At 42.5% G+C, this 8,282-nt stretch overlaps 1 pseudogene; it reads right to left on the minus strand.

Annotated features, from left to right (window-relative positions):
* LOC108540695 (zinc finger protein 736-like) overlaps positions 1-8,282 on the minus strand; it is a 47,515-nt pseudogene that overhangs the window by 25,559 nt on the left and 13,674 nt on the right.

The following is an 8,282-nucleotide window of genomic DNA, read 5'->3' on the forward strand; positions in this document are numbered from 1 at the left end:
GGGATTGCATTGGGGAGTTATACATGATATAAATGATGAATTGATGGGTGCTGACGAGTTGATGGGTGCAGCACACCAACATGGCATAAGTATACATATGTAACAAACCTGCACGTTATGCACATGTACCCTAGTATAATAAAAATAAATAAATTAATTAATTAATTAAAAAAAAAAAAAGAAATGCCAAAAAAAAAAAAAAAGCCAAAAAAAAAAAAAAAAAAGACACAATTCTCTTTGTAGGCAGGTTTCAGGCAGTTAATTCACATCACCTGGGTGACAGTCCCAGTGATATATAAAAGTGCCCTTTGTAGAAAGAGCCAAGGAAGGCATTATATATTGCTTAGGTGCTTGTTCCACATATGGCACAATTTTATCTGTGGTCTGGGTCTAGAAAAGAGAGTCAAATTATTCACCTACTGGCAAAGTTACCTGTCCCAATCACACTCTCAGAAAGGTTCAGAAATAAGTTTCACATCCCACACAAGTCCTGGTTTTGTGTATGTGAGTCAACTTTCTCTATGAGTTGGGTCAAAGTAGAGGAGTCACAGTCTCAACAATGGGCAAGTTCCATGTATAAGATGCCCAGACACACCTGAAAATTGTGTTCCACTAAGGGAGTCACAGCACCACAGGTGTGCTGAATCATGGTTCAATGTTACCAAACCACCTGTGAATCAGATCCATGTATGAGAGTAATTATTTCAACCTTTGACTGCTTTTTATGTGTGAGATTTAGTACCAAATTCCTAGACCCTGTTCATGTGTGAGAATGGCAATCATATCAGCTTGGCGTACATAAAAGAATCACATTCTCACCTGTTTGCTGATCTCTGTTATGACACTCTTTATACCATTAAGGCTTTATGTGATATACCTAAGTGTTATAATCCTTCCTGAATTTTATATAAGTGAAAAACCCAGGACTTTACCCATGGTCGTGAGACTGACTATGAGACTCAACATATCTCTACTGGCTGGGTCCTGGCATGTGAGTTATTATTGTGCATGTGTGCTTAAGCCAGGTATATGTCACAATTTTATCTGTAAGCAGGGACAAGGCAGGAGAGTCACATCACCTGAGTACAGCCTCAAATAGTATGTCACCAAGCCCACTACAGACAGGGTGGAAGTAAAAGAGGAGAGTCACTCCAACTTGGTGCTAGACTCTGCAATTTGTAATAATTCTGTCTCTTGGCAGAGTCTAGAATATGAAGGAGAGTCACATCACCTAGGTTTTGCAATCAGTGGTAGGCCACAATTTGTTTGCTGAGCAGGACCCAGGCAGGAGAGGGGAGTCACATTAACTAGATGTTAAGTCAAATGATATTTCACAATGTCCCCTGGGAGCAGGGCACAGGCAGGAGAGACAAATCACCTAGCTTACAGGTCCAGAGATATGTGATAATATCCCCTGTTGGCAGGGTCCAGGCAGAAGACTCACATTATTACGATTCTAACCCAGCAACATGTCACAATGCAGCCATGGAAAGAAATTTAAGCCAAAAAGTCTCAACACCAGGGTACTAGGCCTAGTAATATGCCAACTATCCTAGTCTTTTTTGGTGACACCATTAACAGTGAACTGGGCGTGTATATGAGAGTTACAATCTCACATGTTTCCTGGGCCATTGTATGACACTCTACAACATTTGAAGGTTTTGTACATGATGCATGAGAGTTGTAAACCACTCTAAGGCCTACATACTCGTATGGATTTATGATCTTACATATTGCCCTAAACCCAGGTATAATAGTCAACATCTCTTCTGTAGGCTGTGTTCAGGGAGGAGACCCATTATTATGCCTGTGAGCTGGATCCAGAAATGAGTCACCATCCCACCTGTGGCCAGATCCACATATGAAGGTCACAATTCCAACTTTGTACTATATTCACTTATTAGACTCAGGACCTTAACAGTGGGCTGTGGACATGTTGGATGGTGACAACATTTGCTTTCACCTGGGTGAAATCAAATCAAGAGTCCTAATCTGAACTTTTTGCTGGTGCCTGTCATGAAATTTTCTCTACCATGCAAGGAGTTTGTACATTATGAGTTAGTGTTGTAAGCTTCTGTGAGCTTGGTAAAAATATGCATCCCAGGACCTTACCTATTGCCCTAAGCCTAGCAATGAAAGGCAAAATATCTCCTATTGGCTGAATCTCAACATAAGTTTGACCATCATGCCTGTGAATTGGAGAAAGGTTTGTGTCAGAGTCCCATTTGCACAAAAAACTAGGCAGGAGAATAACATCACTTAGGTGCTAGACCAAACAACATGTCACAATGCCTTCTCTAGGCAGGGTATAAGAATTAGAGTCCCATTAACTGGGTGCTGGACTCAGCAATATGACACTATGACACACGTGGGAAAAAAAATATCCAGGGGATGAGAGTCAAAACACCTACAAAATGGGCCCAGGGTATGTTAAAATACTTTCTGTGGCTCTGGCATAGGCAGAAGAGTCATGTTATCAGGTGCTGGTCACAGCAATATAACATAATTTACTCTATATTCAGGACCAGGGAAAAAGAGTAACATTATCTGGGTTCTGGACCCTGCAATAAGTCAAAATTTCTCTTTGTTGGCATGGTTTGAGAAAAAAAAGGAGAGTAAAATAACCTGAGTGCTGGGCTCAGCAATATGTCATAATCCTCCATCGTAAAGACCAGGAAGAAGAAGAGAGTCACTTCACCTAGGTCATGTGCTCAGTGATATATCCCAGTGTCTCTAGTAGTCAGAGCCCAGGAAGAAAAGGAAAGTCATATCACCTAGGTGCTTCCCCAGTTATATGTCTTAATCTAACATGTGAGCAGAAGTCAGGCAGAAGATCCACATCACTCGGGTATAGACTCAAGTAATATGTCATCATGCCCAGTGTAGACAGGTTTAAAGAAAAAAAAGAGAATCACACCACCTGGGTGCTAGGCTCAGCAATGTGTAATAATTCCCACTCTTGGCAGAGGCCAGGACAAAGAGGAGAGTCATGTCACCTAGGTTTTTCATTCAGCGGTATGTCCCAGTTTCTTCAGTGGGCAGGATGCCAGGAGAGGAGAATCACATTACCTAGACGTTATACCTAGTGATGTGTCACAGTGTCCACTGTGGAAAGGACACTGACAGGAGAGACACATCACCTAGCCAATAGGCCCAGAGACATGTGAAAAAATCCCGTTTGCAGGGCCCAGGCAGGAGAGTCACAATCTCATGATTCTGACCCAGTGATATGCATTAATGCCCTTATGGAAAGGAATTTAAACCAAAGATCTCAATACTGGGGTACTAGGCCAAGGGATATGATACAATCTTCTCTTCTTTCAGAGTGACACCATTAACTGTTAGCTACTTGTGTATATGAGAGTCACAATCTCATATGTGTGCTGGCCATTGTATGACACTCCCTACAACATCTGAGAACTTTATGCAACATGCATGAGTGTTGTAAACCTTTCTGTGGCCTGTTTATATAAACTTTCGATGTTACATATTGCCCTAAACTCAGGTATGACAGTCAACACCTGTTGTATAGGCTGCCTTCAGGGATGAGACCACTATTATGCCTGTAAGCTGAATCCAGAAGTGAGTCACCATCCCTCCTGTGGCCAGATTCACTTATGAAAGTCATAATTCCAACTCTGAGCTGTATTCACTTGTTAGACTCAGGACCTCCACAATGGGCTTTGTAAATGTAGGATGGTAACAACTTTTACTTCCACCCGAATGTGTTGTCCAGAGTCACAATCTTCACTTTTTGCTGGGTTCTGTTATGAAACTCTATGTTCTATCCAAGAAGTTTTATAATATGAGTTAGTGTTATCAACTTCTGTGAGCTTTGTACAAATATGCAACGAAGGACCTTACCTGTTGACCTAAACCTAGTGGTGAGAAGAAAATATTCCTATTGGCTGAATCCCAATATGAGCTTGATCGTCATGCCTTTGAAATGAAGCAAGGTATATGTCATAATACCATTTGTGGCAAACAACTAGGCAGAAGGTTAACATCACTTAGGTGCTGTGCCAAGCAATATGTCACAATGCCCTCTCTAGGCAAGGCCTAGGAAAGAGGGTCACATCAACTGAGGGCTGGAGCCAGCAATATGATACAACCACACGTGGAAGAAACCCAGCAAAGTGATGAGAGAAAAAACACCTACAGAATGGGCCAAAGATATGTCAAAATACCTTCCCTGGCTCTGGTACAGGCAGGCGACTCTCATCATTAAAGTGCTGGTCCCTGAAATACAGCAAAAGTCCTGTTCGTGGGCATTGTTCAGCAACAACACGAAAGTCACATTACCTAAGTGCCGGGCTCAGCAATATGTCATAATCTTCCTATCATAAAGGAGCAGACAGAAAAAGAAAGTCACATTACTTAGGTCACAGGCTCAGAGATATGGCCCAATGTCACCAGTAGGCCAGGCTCAGACAGAAAAAGAGAGTCATATCACTTAGGTCCTTCTTTAGTTATATGTGGGCAGACACCAGACTGAAGAGCCACATCACCTTGTCCTGGGTCCTGAGATATTCACAAATACTCCTTAGAAAAGGACCCAGACAAGAGAATTACATCACCTAGGTGCAAGTTCCACCTTTATGTCACAATTCTCCATGTGGGCAGGGCCAAGCAGGAAGTCACATCACCTAAGGGATAGACCCAGAGATATGTCACAAAGCATTTCTTAAAGGAAGGCCCTGGCAAAAGAGTACCATCACATTGGTGCCTGGCCTAGCAATGGGTCACTATTCAAGTGGGCAGGTCCCAAGCAGAAGAGCCATATCAACTACATGATAGGCCCTGTGATATGTCAAAATGCCCTCTTTTGGGCATAGTGCTGGCAAAAGAGTATCATCACCTCTGTGCCTGGCCTAGGAATATGTCACTATTTTGCACTTTGTGCAGGGCCCATTCCAGAGAGGAGTTATGCCTTTTAAGTAATGGACCCAGTGATATTTCACAATGATATCCGTGGGCATGGCGCAGGCAAGAGTGTACCACCGTCTGGGTGCTTGGATCCAGTGATGTCACAATTATTACTGAGAGCAGAGCCCCAACAGAAGAGTCACATTACTTCAGTGTTGGCCCAGGTAGATATCAAAATCCCATAGGTAGACTGAAACCAGTCTGAGTAGTGAAATCACACTGGTGCTTGGCAAAGATTTATACCACAGTGACGATGGAATAAAATTATTGGGATTATATTTACAATACCATACATGTCCTGTTTTCATGTATGACAGTTGCCTTCATCCATCCTGTTTTTATGTATGAAAGTTGACTTCATCCATATGTGATGGTGAAAGTACTTACTGTCAGCTTTGTGGTTATTAAACAGGCAGGACAACCACATCACCTAAATCCTAAGCCAGAAATATTCCAATATTCTCTGTGTAGGCAAGGCTTTAACAGAAAAGTCATAAAACTTGGATGCTAGACCCAGCACTATGGCATAATACCCCATGTGGAGAGTGTCCAGGCGGGGGAGGAGAGTCATACCACCAATATCATGGGCCTAGAGATATGTCACAATGCCTCCTGCTGAAAGGGCCCAGGCAAGAGGGTCATGTCATTTGGATGCAGTGTGTAGAAATGCTACCCTGGAAGCAGGGTTCAGGCAGGAGAGGAGAGTCACATAACCTAGAGGATGGGTCCAGAGATATGTTACTATCCCTTCTGAGGACACTATTAAGACACAAGAGTCAAATCACAAAAAGTCTTGATGAAAATGTCATCTGTGGGCTATAGTTTGGTAAGATTATTAAATCACTCAGGAGCTGGCCAAAGGTATATGTCACAATAACACCTGGGGCAAATTTCAGGGATGAGAGTCACCATCCTGCACATGTCCTAGGTCCAGGTACAAGAGTCATTATTAGGCCTTTGATCTGGTCTCAGGTATATGGCATCATATCACCTGTTAGCAGGGAGAAGAAAGGAAAGTCACATTACCTGAGTGGGTGCTAGTCCAGTGAAATGTCACAATCCTCCTTGTGGCCAGGACTGCAAGAAGGGTCACATCACCTGAATGCTGGTTTCCTTGACACATCTAAATCCCCACTGTGGGCAAGGCTTGGCAGAAGAGGAGAGAAACTTCATCTAGGCAATTGGCCTGGATATATTTCACAATGGCCCCTATGAGCAGGTCCAAGGCAGGAGAGTGACCTCACCTTGGTGCTGGGTTCAGCAGCGTGTCACAATCTCTCTGGTGGTTAGGACCTAGGCAAGAGAGAAGAAACATCACCTATGTGCTGAACCAAGTGATACGTTACAAAGCTTCCTATTGGCAGAACCCCATCCAAAAGAGAGTCACATCACCTGTGTGCAGTACCCAGTTATGTGTCACAGTGCACCATAATTGCAGGGCCAAGGCAGTAAAGGAAGTGATATCACTTACATGATGGACCTAGAAAAAAGCCACAATGCTTTTTATAAGCAGGGTTCAGGTAAAGATTTTACATCAGCTGGGTGCTGACCCCAGTGATATGTAAAAGTGCCCTTTGTCACATTGCCAATGAGTGTGTATATGGGCCTGCTTAGGGACTTGGTGCAGATATGTCACAATTTCAACTGTGCTCTGGGCCTAGAAATGAGAGTCAAAACACTCAGATGTTGGGCAAAGTCATACTTCTCAATCACACACTTGAATATGTTGAGGAATAAGTTTCACAGTCCTGCACAAGTCCTGGCATCAGGTATGAGTGTCCACACCTCCTATGAGTTGGGTAGAAGTACAAGAGTCACAATCTCAACAATGGGCAAGATCCATGCATAAGAGCCCCAATCCTACTTGAAGATTGTGTTCCAGTAGGGGACTCAAAGCACCACAGGTCTGCTGAATCATGGTTCAGACATCACCAAACCACCTGTGGATCAGATTCTTGTATGAAAGTAACAATTTCAAGCTTAGACTGCTTATGGGTGTGAGTATAGTACCTCATTTGTAGGCTCTGTTCATGTATCAGAATGACAATCATGTCAGCTGAGTGTGCATCCAAGAGTCACAATAGTGTCTGGTTGCTGGTGCCTGTTATGACACTCTTTGCACCACTCAGGCTTTACTTGATATGCCTGAGTAGCACTGCGAATTCTTACAGGTGGGAGATCTAGGACTTTGCTCATGGCCATAAGACTTTCTATGAGTGTTGAAATATCTCCTCTGGGTGGATCTAGGTACAAGAGTTATTATTGTGATTACGAGCTGCATCCAGGTATATGTCACAATTTTACCTTTCGACAGAGACAAGACAGAAGAGTCATCATCATCTGCTCAGCCAAAGATACATTATAATGTCCTTTGTAGGCAGGACCCAGTCAGAAGAGTCATATCACCAGAGCACAGTCACAGATAATGTCATTATACCCACTGTATACAGTGCTAAAAAATATATAGTGTATAGTCACATTCCCTACATGCTGGGCTCAGGAATATGTTATAAGCCCCTCTCTTGGCAGAGTCCAGGACAAAGGGAAGAGTCATATTATATAGGTTTTGCATTCAGTGGTATGTCACAATTTCTTCAGTGGGCAGGATCCTGGCAGGAGAGGAGAGTCTGTTACTAAGAGAATAAAATACCTAGGAATACAACTTACAAGGGTTGTGAAGGACCTCTTCAAGGAGAACAACAAACCACTGTTCAATGAAATAAATGAGGACACAAACAAATGGAAGAACATTCCATGCTCATGGATAGGAAGAATCAATATCGTGAAAATGGCCATACTCCCCAAGGTTATTTATAGATTCAATGCCATCCCCTCAAGCTACCAATGACTTTCTTCACAGAATTGGAAAAAACTGCTTTAAAGGTCATATGGAACCAAAAAAGAGCCTGCATAGCCAAGACAATCCTAAGCAAAAGAACAAAGCCGGAGGCATGATGCTATCTGACTTCAAACTATACTACAAGGCTACAGTAACAAAACAGCATGATATGCTTATCAAAACAGAAATATAAACCAATGGAACATAATAGAGGCCTCAGAAATAACACCACACATCTACAACCATCTGATCTTTGACAAACCTGAGAAAACAAAAAATTGGGAAAGCATTCCCTATTTTAAAAATGGTGTTGGGAAATCTGGCTAGCCACATGTAGAAAGCTGAAATTGGATCCCTTCCTTACATCTTATACAAAAATTAATTCAAGATGGATTAAAGACTTAAATTTTAGACCTAAAACCATAAAAACCCTAGAAGAAAACCCAGGCAATACCATTCAGGACATCGGCATGGGCAAGGACTTCATGAATAAAACACCAAAAGCAATGGCAACAAA

This window comes from Rhinopithecus bieti, unplaced genomic scaffold (genome assembly GCF_001698545.2).
Source record: "Rhinopithecus bieti isolate Rb0 unplaced genomic scaffold, ASM169854v2 scaffold_19903, whole genome shotgun sequence".
NCBI classification, from domain to species: domain Eukaryota; kingdom Metazoa; phylum Chordata; class Mammalia; order Primates; family Cercopithecidae; genus Rhinopithecus; species Rhinopithecus bieti.